The 18,826-nt window shown below is 45.1% G+C and overlaps 1 pseudogene; it reads left to right on the top strand.

Annotated features, from left to right (window-relative positions):
- The first annotated feature begins 537 nt into the window (after window positions 1-537).
- On the top strand, window positions 538-10,987 carry LOC119283608 (annotated as a pseudogene).
- Window positions 10,988-18,826: the final 7,839 nt, after the last annotated feature.

Genomic DNA, 18,826 nt, shown 5'->3' with positions numbered 1-18,826 from the left:
TGGGCCGGCTCACGATCGCGCATGGCACAACGCGCAAAAAGAATGCCAAAAAATACATCCCAAGTGAGATTCGATGTCGCGCCGTCGTTCTTTCACACAAAGAGGCTAACCACTAGACGAGTTAACTGCTTATGAATGGTTGCTGCGCGAAATGTTTAAAGAATATAAACATAGACGCGAAATTTCTTGCACATCACACTGTACCGTTTATATTTTCTAATTATTTTAAAACATGTTCACCTATTACAGAAAAAGTTCACGAGCATGCAAAAAAATCACCAAATTGAAAAAGTTCATGTATTCAAAAGAAAGTTCACAAATTCAAAAGAAGTTCATCGATTGTGAAAAAAGTTCATCGAATTTGAAAAAAGTTCATCGATTTTAAAAAAACGTTCATTGGTTTGAAAAAAAAAGTTCATCAATTTTGAAAAGAAGTCCATCAAATTTGAAAAAAGTTCATTGGTTTTGAAAAAAAAGTTCACCTTTCAGAAAGTACCCAAAACTGGATATTGTAGCGTGTGTACTATCTCAAATGTTATGGCTTATTTTGGTCTGAGGAAGTATATACGTGAACAGAAGGTGTGGTGACTATATCTATTGAATTAGTAATGCATGCTCTAGAATTTGAAAAATATTGTGCTCTCTGGCCCGCCCAACTTCTTTTTTCAAGCTCCGCCACTGGACGCAAGTGTTTAATGGGCTGTTGCAGTGACCAGTTGAAGTGACTCGACATGGCTCTGCAGAGCTAGGTGGGAGTAGCTCTTTTGCTTCTTGGAAGTTGAAGGCTGGCAGTTGGAGGTTTAATTGCTTCTGACTGTTGGCATGGGCTCCTTTTTATTCTCCACGGAGCACTTGCTGGTACTTGCTGCATTGTTGGCTTGTTGCCCGGAGTGACTGGAATGCCGGATGCACTCTGGCTCTAGAGCAGCAGCAATCCTGGTGCAGGCATCTTTGAAAAGCCAGGTATCACTGCCTTTCTTCAAGATTGTTCATCTCTGCTGCGCCAAAGCATATACTCCATTTCAAGATATATATTTTTGCCTTTCTTCAAGGTTTTTCTCAACACAGACATGTTTTTTAATACATTTTCAAGACCGATATGAATGATTACCAGCATACGTAATCAGCAGCTTTGAGGTTTTCTCTCTCAATCGCCATTTGTATCTCTTGGAGCTTCTTTGCAAATGTAAGGTGTTTCCTCTGCCATGCGTCCTACTCATCCCTTTTACTCTAAAAACTAAAATCTGAGTTGTTGTTTTTTGGAGGAAAAAAAACCCGAGTTGTTGAATGTCAGCATATAAAAAGCATATTTACTTGCTTTGATTTGTTCGATCGTTTACTGGTGTTTCTACTTTCGCACCTGAGTCTACTTGCTGTCTCTCCTTGCTGCAGAAACATTCTGTGCATATTTACAGTTTTTAGCTCTGTACTATTTACAATTTTTCAATAGGAAGATTCTGTGCATATATATTTTTGGGGTTTGAAGGTAGAATAAACAAGAATGTGTGAAGAGTGACATAACACAAGAGCAATCTTACTCTCTAGGAGGGAGAAATTACCCCCGTCAGACTGACATTAGAGTTTGATTTTTCATTGCTTTGTTGAATGTGCAACTGACATTAGCTGCAAATTTCAGTTCACGGGACTGGATTAGCAGCATCCCAGATGGAGAAACTTTGTGACTGTTGCAAGAGATATGCAGACCATTTGGATGAAAAGATGAAGTGTTTCCGCAGGCACATGGGTGCTGATTTTAGACACGGCATGGTAAGTCTGTTCACAGTTTAACATGCAGGGTTGGTTAGGTTTGTGATGGATAGTTGCCTACCAGTTGGATAAACTTGATGGCAGTTCAGTTGTTGTTAAACAAATAGAAAGAAGTGAATAGATTCTGAAGCTAATCATGCGTTGTGCCATTGTTAATAAGTTTTGTAGCTAAACTCATGGATTCCAGTCCAGCAGTTATTCCTGTAAGGCTGAAACGTTGTAGCAAATGAACTTCAAGGCTCAAGATGACAATTAAAATTGGAGTGGTGCTTTTTACCGAAGCTAATCATGCGTCTTACCATTGTGAAGCTTTTGTTAATATTAAATATTAGTCATGTAATCAAGCTCTATTTATCTTTTGTTCACCGCTAACATGCAGGGTTAGTTAGGTTTGTGCTGAATAGTTGCCTACTACTCCCTCCGTTCCTAAATATAAGTCTTTTTAGAGATTCTAATATGGACTACATGTGGATGTATGTAAACATACTTTAGAGTGTAGATTCATTCATTTTGCTTCGTATGTAGTTTATATTAGAATCTCTAAAAAGATTTATATTTAGGAACGGAGGGAGTAATATTTTTCTTTTTTTTTGACACTGATAGTTGCCTACTAGTTGGTTGAACTAATGGCAGTTCTGCTGTTAAACAAATAGAAAGAAGTGAATAGATACTGAACATATTGCTAATGAGCAAAATCTGTAGTTAAACTTATTGGTTCCAGTGTCCAGCAGTTATTATTCCTGTAAGGCAGAAACATTGCAGCAAAAGAACTTTAAACCTCAAGATGACGATCAACATTGTGTGTTTTCTAATTTCAAAGTTAATCATGCATCGTTTCATCGTGAACTTTTGATTAATATTAATCATGTAATCAAGCTTCATTTATTAATCTATTTCCTGACTAGTCTATTAGAACATAGTTCTCACACTGCATCTTTATCGTATTTTTCGCTGCAGTCATCACTGTCGGAAACTATGAAATTATTGTGTTTATACTTCATACCAACATGTTTACATATTTTTTTCTTCAGATCATACCAAAGAAGTTCATAGATAATTTCGGAGGAAAGATCTCAAGAACCATCGAACTAGAATCTTCTAATGGTAATATGTATGTCTTTGAAGTTTCCAAGCTTATGGGTAATACAGTCATCCACCGTGGATGGCAGGCATTTATAGATGAACTTCACATAATAGAGAATGATTCACTGCTGTTTCGTCACATTGAGAAATCCCGTTTTGAGGTTCTGGTCCTTGATTCTGATGATTGCGAAAAGGTTTTTTTCTGCCCTGGCATCAACATTGCTTGTAATGCTGAAGAAAGAGGTGTGGATTCTGTTAATATTTCAAATGGCTCCCGTGATAATGCCACAAGATCATCAGGAAGCAAAAGGTTTGCTACGTGTGGAAGGGGTAACTCAAGCCATCCTAGAAAAGCAGCGAAGACAGCCTTAAATTACTCCTCACCTGAGAATTCAGGTTGCCTTTTGATTCTCTTCTGCACTGACGTTCTCTCAGTTATCTGTTCACATGACATTTTATATTATAACTATATTGCCGTCGTTTTCACTGTTGAGATTATGTACAGGAGAAGACACTGAGAACGAAAATACAGACACAATATACTCATCGTCTGAGGATTCAGGTTACATTCTGATCATTTTTCTGCATTAACATTACTTCCTGAATTATGTGTACACAATAGAACTTATATTATATCCTATTGTCACCGTTTTCACCATCGAGACTATGTACAGGAGAAGAAACTGAGCCTGCAAATACAGACATAGAATACTCCTCATCTAGGGATTCAGGTTATATTTTGATTCTGTTCTGCATTAGCATTACTTTCTGAATTACGTGTTGAAAATACATTCTCTATTAGATTTTATTATTGACGTTTTCACTGTTGACATCTGTACAGAAGAAGGCACTGAGGACATTCCTTCGGAACACGAATCATATTTTGAGCTAGATGATGGCCACACACCTTCACGGCAAGATTATGTCTTAGCTCGGGGAAGAACTCTATCCAGAGTACAGGATGAGAAAGTAACTACGCTTATCCAGGATGTTGGAGCTGAAATTCCTGTGTTCGTGGCTGTCATGAAGCCGAGCTATGTCAAGTCACAAACTTCTGCTCTTGTATGTTTTACGGTCCTCTTTCAAGTCATAAACTTCTGCTCTTGTATGTTTTACTGTCCTCTTTTGCCAAAGTTGTCGTTCATAATGTTCAAATACTTAATTTTTAGATTTCTGTATGAGCATTTTGGTCCATTGCATATTTGATATAATTGTGCTTTTATATTGATTGCATGAAGAAAAAGGAAAGTGAATCACTGATAATTATTTGAATTCAGTAAAATGAAGACAGTTCTATTTTCAGATACTAAAATATATTGTATATTGTAGCATCTAGCCGGGGAACATTGTGCATCTTTAAGTTAGATATGCATGAAATGCAGTTATCGAAGTTCTACAAGATAGATGTTTAAGTTATCATGTACAGGTAAGCAATGTGTTCAGATTGTCTTGTAAAGTTGGTAATGTGTTGGAACTAGCATCATATTTTTTTCTGAGAGCATAAATGATCTAGGATATGCAGTCAACTTACTTGACAAATCATGTGCTTCAATGGAAAATTTCTGTGCAAATAGAACACTTTACATCAGGCTGGAGTTGCTCTCTGTATGAACTGATCCCAGCCTAATCATATTTGTTGATCTTGTCACTGATACTGTGCCATCTGGAATTAGGTCATTCCCAAAGGTTATGCAGTTGAACACTTACCATCTAAAAGTCAAACTGTGACACTGCAGCGCCCCGGCAAGAGCAAGAAGTGGCATCCCAGATTTTACATTAGGAAAGATACACACGGGTCCATCCTTTGTGGGCCTGGTTGGTTAGAGTTTGTTTGCGACACCCGAGTACAGGTGGGAGATATCTGCATCTTTGAAAGAATGAAGGGCACTGGGAGAACATTCTCACTTAGAGTACATCTACTTCGCAAATCAATGCTGCATTCCGGTGGAAGCGGAACTGGTCCTAAAAGAGTAAGCTCAACTCATGGCAAAACAAGGGTTAATTCAGCTACCCCTAAAAGAGCATGCATAACTGATGGTAGAACCAGGGCAAAGGCAACTTCGACAACCTGCGTTAGGAAGGAACCAGGTGATGGTACATCAAGATGCCCTCGGTAGGCTGAAACAAATTGGTACACTTCTGTAAGACAATAAGTTTTGGGAACCAGCACAACCCTCTAGGGGTGGCTTATCTCATTATATATAATGGTTGTGTTACAATATGTACCATATACGTATATAGGTACAGAAGCTATACATAGTCTAACACCCTCCCTCAATCTTAGCCACTTTCTAAAGAACTGAGAAGGGTAAGATTGCACCTACAAGCCTTAAACTGTGGCAGCGGTAAAGGCTTAGTGAAGATGTCTGCAAGTTGATCCTTAGATGAGATAAACTTGATCTGGAGTTGCTTCTGTGATACACGTTCCCGTACAAAGTGATAGTCAACTTCAATGTGTTTCATTCGGGCATGAAATACTGAATTTGCAGAAAGGTATGTAGCACCGATGTTATCACACCAAAGAATAGGAGGCTGTGGTTGAGACAAACCCAACTCCTGAAGCAAAGACTGCACCCAAATAATCTCTGCAGTAGCATTAGCCACAGCCTTGTACTCAGCTTCAGTACTGCTACGTGACACAGTAGCCTGTTTCCGAGCACTCCAGGCGATCAAATTAGAGCCAAAGAATATTGCATAACCCCCCGTGGATCGCCTGTCATCTGGGCTACCAGCCCAATCTGCATCAGAGAAGGCCGAAAGGACCCGAGAGGAAGTCGGCCGAATATGCATATCAAATGTCAGGGTGAACTGAACATAACGAAGAATGCGTTTAACAGCAGCCCAATGAGTATCTCTGGGAGCCTGAAGATACTGACAAACCCTGTTAACAGCATAAGAGATATCTGGTCTCGTGATCGTCAAGTACTGAAGTCCACCAACAATGCTCCTGTACTCTGTGGCATCCGCAGGAGACAAAAGCTCACCATCAACAGCTGTTATCTTGTCGGTAGACGACATGGGTGTGGTGGTCGGTTTACACTTCAGCATGCCAGCTCTCTGTAACAACTCCAAGGAGTACTTCTTCTGCGTAAGGACAAGACCAGTAGCACGAGAAGTGACCTCAACTCCAAGAAAGTAGTGAAGCTTCCCAAGATCTTTGACCGCAAAATCAGCACCAAGAGAGCAGACAAGAGCATCAGCAGCATACTGAGAAGAGCTGACAAGGATAATATCATCGACATATACCAAAAGATACATAGTGACTTCTGGCTTCTGTAGAAGAAATAACGAAGTGTCAGCAGTAGACGGCACAAATCCATGAGCACGAAGGGCAGAGGCAAGGCGGGCATGCCAGGCACGAGGAGCTTGCTTCAAACCATATAGTGCTTTGGAAAGACGACAGATATAGTCAGGACGATCAGGATCAGAGAAACCAGGCGGCTGTTTCATATAAACCTCTTCCTCCAAAAATCCATGTAGAAAAGCATTCTGCACATCAAGTTGACGAAGTGACCAACCACGAGAAACAGCAATGGAGAGAAGAAGCCGAATAGTGGTAGGCTTGACGACAGGACTGAAGGTGTCCTCATAGTCAAGACCATGACGCTGCCGAAAACCGCGAGCAACAAGTCGCGCTTTGTAACGCTCAATAGATCCATCCGAATGCTTCTTCACTTTGAATACCCATTTTGAGTCAATAACATTTACCCGTGGTGGTGGAGGAACGAGAGTCCATGTCTTGTTACGAAGAAGAGCATGAAACTCCTGCTCCATAGCCTCTCGCCAATGTGGAATGCGCAGGGCAGCCTGATATGAGCGAGGCTCAAAAGATGGATCCGCAACAGCAGCAGCCAAACAAGCAGCCAACCAAGCAACCGTACCATCCTTACGTTCCTTAGGTTTGAAAATGCCACTGCGACTGCGTGTATGTGGTCGGGACACAGGAACCACCGAGGTCGACGGAGCAGCCTGCAACGGGCTGGAGGACGGCGACGTTGACGAGTCAGCCGGTGACGAGGAGCCAGTCACGGTAGCCTCGGACTCGGTTGGCGAAGAAGGCCGACCCACCGGCGAAACCGGCAGAGCAGACGAAGCAGCTGGCGACTCCGGCATCACAGACCGGGCCGATGGCGAGCTCGGCATAGTGGGCCGTGGCGCGGCCGGTGTCGCGGGCCGATCCGCTGATGAAGGCGACGTGAGGACCCGAGCCGCGGGCGAAGACGGCGTGACGGGCCGAGCCGCAGGCGAAGACGGCGTGACGGGCCGAGCCGCGGGCGACTCGGCGGCCGCTGGCGAAACGGACCGAGCAGTGGAGATGCTCGGCGCGACGGGCTCGTCGGGTGACCATGCATGGGCACGCGAATCGATGCCATGCAACATAGGGCGATCGACGTGCCCACCAGAAGACGACGATGATGATGGTGAATCCTCCAACAGCTCCAAACGAGCTCCACGTCCGGTTCGTGCACCATGGTTAGGTAACAGCAAAGGAGAGTATGCAACATCATCAAATTGGTCAGAAGCAACAGAGGATGAATGCAGGGATGGTGGTTCGACAGTGGACACTGGAAGGTTGGCAAAGGGAAAAACATGCTCATCAAACACGACGTCCCGAGATATATAGACACGATTAGTGGGAACATGAAGACATTTGTAACCTTTATGAAGAGAGCTATAGCCAAGAAAAACACACTTCTTAGAACGAAACTCAAGCTTGCGCTTGTTATATGGACGAAGATGCGGCCAGCAAGCACACCCAAATACCTTGAGAAAGGTATAATCAGGTTGTTCATTAAGGAGAACCTCAATGGGAGTCTTCATGTTTAAAACACGAGTAGGAGTACGGTTGATGAGAAAGCATGCAGTGGTGAAAGCATCACTCCAAAACCGAAACGGAACAGATGCATGGGCCAAAAGAGTAAGACCAGCTTCAACAATATGACGATGCTTACGTTCGACTGAACCATTCTGCTGATGTGTATGTGGACATGCTAAACGATGAGCTATCCCAAGCGACTGAAAGAAAGAGTTGAGGTTGCGATACTCGCCCCCCCAGTCTGACTGGACATGAACAATTTTGTGCTTGAGAAGACGTTCAACATGTTTTTGAAACTAAACAAAAATATCAAACACATCAGATTTGCGTTTAATAAGGTAAAGCCAGGTAAAGCGACTATAAGCATCAACGAAACTGATATAGTAATTATGACCACTGACAGAAGTCTGAGCAGGACCCCATACATCTGAAAACACAAGTTCTAAAGGATGTTTCACCTCACGACTGGACTCCGAAAAAGGAAGTTGATGACTCTTCCCCTGCTGACAAGCATCACACACTGCTACATCTTTATGACTAGACAAACTAGGAAGCTCATGACGACGCAAAATATGACGGACAATAGGTGTGGCCGGGTGACCAAGACGAGCATGCCACTGTGACGGAGAGACCCGAACTCCACTGAAAACACGAGCGACACCAGGATGCTCCAGACGGTAGAGGCCCTGGCACAACTGCCCACTAAGAAGAATGTCCCTCGTGCCCCGATCCTTAATAAAAAGATCAAAAGGATGAAATTCACAAAGCACATTATTATCACGTGTGAGTTTAGGAACTGAAAGAAGATTACGGGTCACAGATGGAACTCGAAGAACATTGCGAAGCTGAAGACTCCTATTGGCATGTCTAGTGAGAAGAGATGCTTGACCAATATGAGAGATGTGCATACCTGCTCCATTGGCGGTGTGGATCTTGTCGGAGCCATGATAGGGTTCACGAGTGTGAAGCTTCCCCATCTCGCTTGTTAGATGCTCTGTCGCCCCAGAGTCCATGTACCAGTGTGGATCGATGGAGTAGGACTGAGTGTGTCCCTGTTGCTTCTGCGGCGCGGGACGATCAGCCATGGCGACCTGACGGGCATTGTTGCGTGTATCTTTGCCGTCATTGCCAAGACCAAGGAAGCTTCGCTGGAAGCGCTTATGACACTTGGAGGCCCAGTGCCCATCGCGGCCACAAAGCTGACACACACGTGGACCGCCAGCCCCCGGTAAGGTCGCAGTAGGTGGGGGGGCCGAGGCGGGCGACGGTGGCAGCCCCAAGGGAGACCGGGGTGATGAAGAAGAGCGGCCACCCTTGGTGGCGGCGTTGGCCGAGAGGGAGCCAGTGCCCCTGGTGCGGCGAGTCTCGACCCGTTGCTCAGTGAGAAGGAGCCGAGAGAAAACCTCGTGTGCCAGCATGGGTGTCGAGTTGCCCCGCTCGTTGATGATCTCGACTAAGGCATCATACTCCTCATCAAGACCATTGACAATAAACGAGTTGAACTCGGAGTCGGTGAGGGGCTGTCCAATGGAGGCCAATGTGTCGGCGAGGCCCTTGACCTTGTTGTAGAACTCAGTGGCAGTGGAGTCAAGCTTCTGACACTCTCAAGCTGACGACGGAATGCAGAGACACGAGCCTGGGACTGCGCTGCAAATGTGCGCTCAAGGATGGTCCAGGCCTCATGAGACGTCTTCGCGAAGACAACAAGGCCGGCAACTGCCGGCGAGAGCGACCCCTGGATGGAGGAGAGGTTCGCCTGGTCCTGCCCCGTCCAGACGCGATGGGCCGGATTGTAGACCGGACCGTGCACGCTGTCTACCAGCGCGGATGGGCAGGGAAGCAATCCGTCGACGTAGCCTAGCAGGTAGTGACTCCCCAAGAGCGGGAGAACCTGCGCATGCCAGAAGATGTAGTTGTCGGCGGAGAGCTTGATGGTGATGAGATGACCGAAGTGAAACGGCGGCGGCGAAGACAATCCCATCGAGGAGGCTGCCTGGGATGCAAACACCATGAAGGCAGTCGGAGGCACCGAAGCCGATGCGGGAGGAGACGGGACCACAGCCAGGGCGGGCGCCGCAAAGCTCGCGGCCGGTGCGGACGCCGCAAGGCCCGCGGCCGGGGCGGACGCCGCCAACCCCGCCAGTGGGGCAGTGTGATCCGCTTGCGGCAGGAGCGGCGGGACGACGCCTGCGGAGTCCGTAGCGGACGGCGGCGCCGCGGTGTGGACCACGAGGTCACGCCCAAGCGAGGGCGCCGGCGGCGTGGAGAAGACGGAGCCGATGCTCCTTGTCCCGATCGGAGCCGGAACAGAGACGGCATCGAGCGGGAGGTTGAGCAGAGCCGCAAGAGAGGCCGGGAGGAAGCCCGCAGCAGTGGAACCGGTGGTGGCGGCGCTCGACATGGCGGCGGCGCGATCGGTGGCGCGGCGGCGGCGGTGAAGGCGGCGGCGGCTGCGGCGGCGGTGCGGGTATTAGGGTTTAGAAGCGGAAGCGATCGTAACCTAGCGTGATACCATCTAAGACAATAAGTTTTGGGAACCAGCACAACCCTCTAGGGATGGCTTATCTCATTATATATAATGGTTGTGTTACAATATGTATCATATACGTACATAGGTACAGAAGCTATACCATAGTCTAACAACTTCCAGTTCTCTCTTTTCTGATTCGTTTTAGAAATGTTTCCAGGAGGAAATGCGCCTTATTCGGTTCGCAGCCATGGTCACGAAGCACGTCAGGGACCTGTCGAGTCCGATAAATCAAGAGGGCCTCGGAAACGTCCCTACGTAATATCATCCACTGCATGCCTGACCAGGGAGCAGGAGATGAATGTCGACAAGAGAGCTCGCGCCCTTCAGTCTAAAGTTCCGATTTACGTGTCGATAATGAACAATAGCAGTGTTGGCAACAGCCTGTACACCGTAGTACGTCGGCATCTTTTCTGAGCGCATTTCAGCTGTCAATCAGATTTAGTAGTAGTTATTCGCTGTATGTATTCTTGAACCTGGTAATGTTTCAGCTAGCCTGCTGTCTTAATGCAACATTTTGTGTCTGGAAACAGAACATTTGCAGGGAGTATGCTGCTGAGTATCTCGCAGCTGGAGAGCAGACTGTGACCCTCGTGACGGCAGAGATGAGCAAGGCATGGGAAGTCAAGGTGCACCCGAGGAATGGCCGCGCAAAGGTTCTCAGGAGAGGTTGGCACAAGTTTGCCCGCGACAAACACCTGAAAGTCCAAGACATCTGCCTGTTCCAGCTGTTGACAGACCAGAGGAAGCTTACCATGATGGTCGACATCATTCGTCACCATGAGAACCAGTAGTTTTAGCTTTCCAGCACATGAGAGTGAACCTCTGATGGCTGTTCGGCTGGTATTTTGCGTGTTTCTGTAATCTATAGACCATGTGGTTGTGTGGCTACTTTCAGAAGTAACGGAGAAACCAATTGGAATTTCCCATTAGAATCGTAGTAGCTGGGTAATTCAGGGAGTTATCTGATGTTAGGCTGGGTTACTGGATCGATGAAAAATCGTTTTCTACTAGCTGTGGCTGCTAGTTATTGCAATTTCCTGTTAGAAGCCAAGTTTCATTCTTTCTTTCCCCTGTGTTTCTATATATCAAGCAGAAATACATAATGAAGGTATGAAGGGATGAAGTGAACCACTTGGAATCCATCTAATAGAAAGAACTGGAGGTGCAAGGTTCTAACCACATTCAGTCATTATCTAATCACTTGGAAGAGAACCAGAGGAGGATCGAACTCTTACTACAAAACTTGGAAGATTCGAGTAGATGAGAACTAGGAACATTTAGGACAGAACTATAGATACATTTATCTTTTTGCATGCGGCGATGTATTTCGTAGCTATTGCTGGGTAGTTGCACCATCAACCTTATGTTGCATCAAAGAAAAAATAAAGAAATGAACTAAAATAACCAAAAGCAGCTCAAATCCTTTATGGGGACAAAATGAAAAATAGGAGAGAAATCAGGGATCATAGAAATACAAAATATGAAGCTTGTAATTTTGAAGTCATGTGAATATAACAGCGCAAATCATGACTTTAAGACATGTTCAAGAAGGAAAATGTTGGGCAACTTATGAAGGATATTCTGAACTCTGAAACCTTTCTAAGAATTTGGGGAGGTTTATCCCAATTTTGTAAGTGAAAATTAGGTATCATACATCAAAAAAGTATTCAAAGATCAAGCCATTCCACAGCTTTTTCAATCTAAACTTATAACTTTTGCATACACCTATATGTACTGCAATTATTAGTTCGTACATTTGACCGTGCATAAACTTTAACTACTACAACTCCCAACAGAAAAATGAAACATTTGCTTAGTCAAGATGGAGAGACTAAAACAATTACATTTGCTTACCAGGAACTAATAGGACACCCTGTAGATCAGTTACACATGAGAAGATAGATAAGTGTCCTTGTCAACACACAGCATCATATAAAACAAATGGCTACATACAGTGTAGTGCTTGGATAATAAGTTTAAATAAATCATACAGTACAAACTGAATAAACATCAAATAATCACAGTTCACAATAGAGTAGATCGACCACAATGGCACCTCACGCATCAATCAGTTGACAATATTAAATGAGAATCACCCAGTCTATAAATCCCACCAAGCCTGTCACTAGAGAAATTTTAATCACAACAATCAGAAAATTGCAGGTCTCAAACAACTAATGCTTAGAAAATTATAAATCTGCAAATAAAAAATTTATATAACCATGACCTACCAATTGACATTAATATAAATCTAATAAGGCAATGGGTTTACCAAAAAAATGAGATAATCATATAGTCCAGAATAAAGTGAAAGATAACAGAGACGGTGGAGGCAATGCCAGTGCTGCAGAGGTCACAAAACAGTAGCCCGATGTGAGATCACATCGCAGCTGAGCTGAAGTAGATCAATTCATTTATCAAAGAAGCCGATTACATCCTAACTTATCGACTTGAACACATGAACATGACTCTGTAACAGGGCCCATCAATTGGCATAAACACATCGAAAGACAACCAGAGGAGGAACTTTTGCTACAAAACTTGAAGATTCTAGTAGATGACAACTAGGTAGTAGAACTCCTCGCCATCCCCACCAGTCAACGCCCTGCCTTGGCCTTCCAGCACACCCTGCTAGGTGTTCTTGACTTCTAATCCGATTACTTCTGGTTTGCTCCTCAACACTCGGCAACGTGAAGGCCATCTGTGAGTTTAATTCGCATTCGGTTGTAGGTGCTCCGATATTGACAGAAAAACAAGAGAAAACAAGTTATTCATATGGCCTGGAAAAAAAACTCTGCAATGAACACGAAGAGAAGGGGGGAAATCGAACCTAGTGCTCGGATAAGTTTCAATTAAATCGTACAAACTAAATAAACATCAAATCATCACAGTTCACAATATGGAGTATAGTAGATCGAACCTTAATGGCACCTCACGCAGCAATCAGTTAAAAATTGATCACAATATTAAATGAGCATTACCCAGTTCATAAATCCCACCAAGCCTGTCACTTGAGAAATCGTAATCACAACCATCAGAAAATTGCAGGTCTCAAACAACTAATGCTTTGAAAATTCTAAATCTGAAAATGCAGAAAATAAACATTATATAACCATGACCTACCAATTGACATAATATAAATCTAATAAGGCAGTGGATTTTTCTCAAATGTTGAGATAATCATATAGGCCAGAATCACTAGCCAAGAAGCACCTAGGCACTGCATCCCGACCCTCACGGCCACATCGGCTGCAGAGGTATGAAGGGCGGTTACTCGGGTTGAAACAGTTACTGAGGAATAGGAAGGAGGAATAAAGTGAAAGATAACAGAGACGGTGGAGACAATGCCAGTGCTGCAGAGGTCACAAAACAGTAGCCCGATGTGAGTGCACATCACAACTCAGCTTAAGTAGATCAATTTATTTATCAAAACAAGCCAATTACATCCTAACTAATCGACTTGAACACATGAACCGGACTCTGTAACAGCCTAACAGGGCCCATCAATTGGCATAAACACATCGAAAGACAGCCAGAGGAGGAACTCTTGCTACAAAACTTGGAAGATTCAGGTATTTGACAACTAGGTAGAAGAACTCCTGGCCATCCCCACCAGTCAGTGCCTCCTCTTCCCTGCCTTGGCCTTCCAGCACATCCTGCTAGGTGTTCTTGACTTCTAATCCGGTTACTTCTGGTTGCCTCCTCAACACTCAGCAACATGAAGGCCATCAGTGAGTTTAATTCGGTTGTATGTGCTCCGACATTGACAGAAAAACAAGAGAAAGCAAGTTATTCATATAGCCTGAAAAAAACTCTGCAATGAACACGAAGAGAAGGGGAAAAGATCGAACCTTCTTCAGGCGATTTGGGACATCACGACAGGAAGACCACGGGGATTTGGTTGATACGACTAGATGACCGTCCAGTAGACCAGCTCCTCGACAGTGGGCTCCTTTTCACTCCCTTGCCGCTCCTCTGCGACAACTGCCGGAGCTGTCTCCTGGTCACGGATGTTCTGCGCCTCCGTCACGACGAGGCAGCCGCGGTGGAAGGAAGAGGGAGATGGGCCTCGCCGACGGCGCAGGGCGAGGCTGCGGTCCAGGATCGCCGACGACCAACCAGCAGCCTCGGAGTCGTCGGTGAGAAGGAGATCCGCGCAGCGATCTCTCTTCTTCCCGGCGGGGTCGCGCATCTGCGCCGGCTGGACGGGATCCACGAATGTCAGGCCAAAACAAGCCCCAGAACATTCAGTTATCGGACGGCCTAGGAAGGAGATCATCAAGACAATGGACGGCTCGCATCGCTCGCCGTTTTCACCTTATTGTTGCTTTTCATTTTCGTCCTGTCGCTTTCCAGCGTGTGCCAGCTGAGCTTATAAAAGCCAGCCATCCCTGTTGTAAACCTTATGCTATTTTGATGAATTATTGATCAATATTCTAAAGCTAATACAGCATATACTTTGATTCCTTCCACCAAACACGTCTCTTCTAGAACTCTCCTTCCCCCAAATCTCGATCTAGTTTGTCCTAGGGCATGACAATTGGTATCAGATGCCAGGCCGCTCCTCGGCGTTGAGTTGAGCTGTGTAGGAGAAATTTTTTCCCACCCTCCTCTCCCAATTCCTACGGCGACCCAGCGGGCGGCGGGGTAGGGCGCTGGCGGCGGTAGACTTGTTCGGCGACAGCTCAGGGTCGGAACTGGTTGCCGGAACGCATCGTTCCGGCGGTAAAATCCCAGGTTCTCACTGAGTGGTGTTGCAGAAGGAGGCGAATCTCGTCGGCGGCGGCAGGAGTTCCAGATCCGATCGGGTTTCCAGTTCGCTGGTTGTAAAATTCCTCTCGGCCACCTGGAATCTCGATGGGGCGTTCGAAGCCAAGCATGGATGACGGAGATCTGGCGGAGTTGGTAGCCATGAAAGGTGACGTGCTGCAAAACCGAGAAGAAACAGCGGAGCTCCGCGGCGACATGGAGGATTTGCGTAGGGATGTGCACGCAATCCACCTCAAGTAAGATGCTATGACCCAAGTCATGACAGGGGTACAGGATGCGGTCTCAGCTTTGAACACACAGCTGGCTACCATGGCTGATGTGCTCAAATCCTTTTCTCCGCCTCGAATTCCATCCCCAGTACAGCCAGTTCCTCAACCTCGAGCTCCTCCCGAGGCACAACCATCAGCAGGACAAGTACCAGAACAAGCGCAAACTCGACCAACTACAGAAGAATTGCGCAAACGCCTTGCTGAGGAACAAGAGAAAACAAGACAAATCTCGCTGCAGATACCTCCCAACTTGCCACCTATCAGAATTGCCAGCACCTTAGGCCCCCCAGGGTTTGTGGATCACAACAGAAAGGAAGGGCAGTCAGGAAATGTCACGCCCTCAACAGCCTACCGGACAGCACACACTCCGGCCTTCCACAATTTTCAGCCACCTGCTATTCGTGCACACTGGGAAGACTACTACCGACAGTATGAGCAAGAGATGAGGACTCAGTTTCCGAAATCTATCACAAAAGGCCCTCGATTGGATTTCTCCACATTCGATGGTACCAATCCTGTAGGCTGGATCAGACAAAGTGAGAAGTTCTTCCAAATGGCTGGCACTCCCACTGATTACAAGGTTAACTTGGCACAAATGCACATCGTCGGCAAGGCTGATGTGTGGTTGCGCAGGTCCAATATCCTGAAGAAGAAACCTAGTTGGGATCAACTCTGCACTGAACTACTTCACAGGTTCTCTGCATCCAGTTCTTATGATCTCACTGACAGATTCAATAACCTAAAACAAAACACCTCTACTGTAGCTCACTATACTAAACAGTTTGAAGAAATCATGGCTGAGGTACAGGAAGACAACCCACAAATATCTGAAAGTTGGTTTGTCAGGTGTTATGTCAATGGGTTGCGCTCCCAACTTAAGTACCAGTTCAGACCCCTCAGATCAGTCACACTCACATATGCCTACTGGCTGGCAATTGATTTGGAACAAGGAGCACCAGCTAAAAAGCAATTTCAGCAGTTCTCTACCTCAGCCAAACCAACTCCAGTGTTTTCCAAAAACACTACAGTAGGAACAGAGAAACCTACTGATTTTAAAGCCCCTGCCATTACACAGAGAGCTAGAGAACCTGGGAAGTGTTGGAGATGTGGGGACAACTGGTTCCATGGGCACAAGTGCAAGCAAGCCCCTACAATTAATTTGCTTGTTGGTGAGGAAGCAGAAGAGCCACCCCCTGATCAGGAAATATTAGAAGAAATTGGTCCACCAGATCAAGGAGCAGCTGAAGAGCAATGTATGAAAATTTCATTGCAGGCAATGCAGGCAGATAGTGTCAATACACTGTCTATTTCAGTCAATATTGGAGGCAAAACAGCTATTGCATTAGTTGACTCTGGGAGCAACTCTACCTTCATGAGTTTGCAATTTCCCTCCAAACATCCTGCACCATTGTCAAGGATAAATCAAGGGCAGTATCAGTTGCTGGAGGGGGTAAACTTTGGTCTGGCTCATATATTCCAACTACAAATTTCACAGTAGGAGAAACACAATTCACTCAACAGTTCAGAATTCTGGATTTACCTGGACATCATATTGTGTTGGGATGTGATTGGATGGCACAACACAGCCCAGTAGCCTTCTCCTATGACCCAAGGCAACTAATTATTAAGCACAACAAAACAACAACAATGACCATCCCTGCTTGTGAGCCAATTACTAATGCAGCTGAAATAGATTGTGTGGAACTTAACAGACTGCTTTTAAGTGGGGCTCCTGGATATGTGTTGCAGTTAGCATAAGATACATCACTCAGTTGCAAACAAATCAAACCTGTAGAACCAGCCTTTGAGACAGTTTTGCAAGAATTCCCTGAAGTTTTCCAAGAACCGGTGGCTCTTCCCCCAAAGAGAGACTGTGATCACAAGATTCCCCTTAAACCAAACTCTGCTCCTCCAAACTGTAAACCTTACAGAGTGCCCCACATGCAGAAAAATGAGATGGAAAGGCAAATTGACCAGTTGCTGCAATCCAAAATAATTAGAGAAAGTCAAAGCCCATACTCCTCTCCTGCTATATTGGTCATGAAGAAAGATGGGACTTGGAGACTGTGCATTGATTATAGAAAATTGAATGCAGCCACTATTAAGAACAAATACCCAATCCCTGTCATAGAGGACCTCCTGGATGAACTACATGGAGCAAAGATATTTTCCAAACTGGACTTAAGGTCAGGATACCATCAAGTGAGAATGGATGAGCAAGACATACCAAAAACTGCCTTCAAAACTTACTTTGGACATTATGAGTTTTTGGTTATGCCATTTGGACTGAGCAATGCACCAGGCACTTTCCAAGCATTGATGAACAACATATTTGGTCCATATTTGAGAAAGTTCATCTTGGTTTTCTTTCATGACATATTAATCTTCAGCAGAACACCTGAGGAGCATGTTGAACATTTGAGAATTGTCCTCCAACTCCTAAAAGAACATAAACTAGTAGCAAAACTCAGCAAGTGTGTTTTTGCTGTTCCCCAAGTGGACTATCTTGGACATATTATTTCTGGTGAGAGAGTACAGACAGATCCTACCAAGATTAGTGCAGTTGCTGACTGGCCAATCCCTTCTACTCCCACCAAACTCAGAGGATTCCTAGGGTTATGTGGGTACTACAGAAGGTTTGTCCACAACTTTGGCACCATTGCAAGGCCCCTACATGACATGCTCAAAAAGGACAGTTTCCAATGGACTTCTGCTCAAACCACTGCTTTCAATCAACTGAAACAGGCCATGATTTCTGCTCCTGTCCTAGCCCTCCCAGACTTCTCTGCTCCTTTTGTCCTTAAAACTGATGCTTCAGGCCTTGGCTTAGGAGCTGTCATGATGTAAAAAGGCAGGCCCTTAGCTTACTATAGCTCTTCCCTGGGCCCTAAAAATGCAGCCATGTCAACATATGAAAAAGAAGCATTGGCAATCATTGAAGCTTTGAAGAGGTGGAGGCATTACTTCCTTGGGAATGACCTGATCATCAGAACAGATCACAAAAGCTTGTAGTTCATGACTGATCAAAAATTGGCCAATAGCATATAGCACAAACTCATGTTGAAGCTGCTAGAATTTAATTTCCAACTGGAATATAAAAAAGGAAAGGACAATCTAGTAGCAGATGCCCTTTCAAGAAAACATGCCTGCATGGCCATTTCCATGGTCACCCCAACATGGATCTCAGCTGTAGAAGAGTCCTACAAGCAGGATTCCCACTGCCAGCAGCTACTGGAACAATTACTACTATCTCCTGACCACACATTCCACCAGAACCAACTGCAAGATGGCATTATCAGACACAAGGGAAAAATCTATGTGGGCAAAGACCTGCCACTGAGGAACAGACTAATGCAAGCCCTACACTCCTCTGCTGTGGGGGGACATTCAGGAATGAAAGCTTCTTATAATCGTTTGAAGCAAATCTTCTATTGGCCAGACATGAAAAAGGACATGGACCAGTTTGTCACCATTTGCCTAGTTTGTCAAAAGAACAAAGGGGAAACCTGCCCATACCCTGGTTTTCTGGATCCTTTACATATCCCAGATATGGTATGGACACATGTCAGCATGGACTTTATTGAAGGTCTG

This window comes from Triticum dicoccoides, chromosome 4A, assembly GCF_002162155.2.
Source record: "Triticum dicoccoides isolate Atlit2015 ecotype Zavitan chromosome 4A, WEW_v2.0, whole genome shotgun sequence".
Classification (NCBI taxonomy): domain Eukaryota; kingdom Viridiplantae; phylum Streptophyta; class Magnoliopsida; order Poales; family Poaceae; genus Triticum; species Triticum dicoccoides.
The sequence above is the reverse complement of the archived record's forward strand: the minus strand, read 5'-3'. Positions and strand labels throughout refer to the sequence as shown.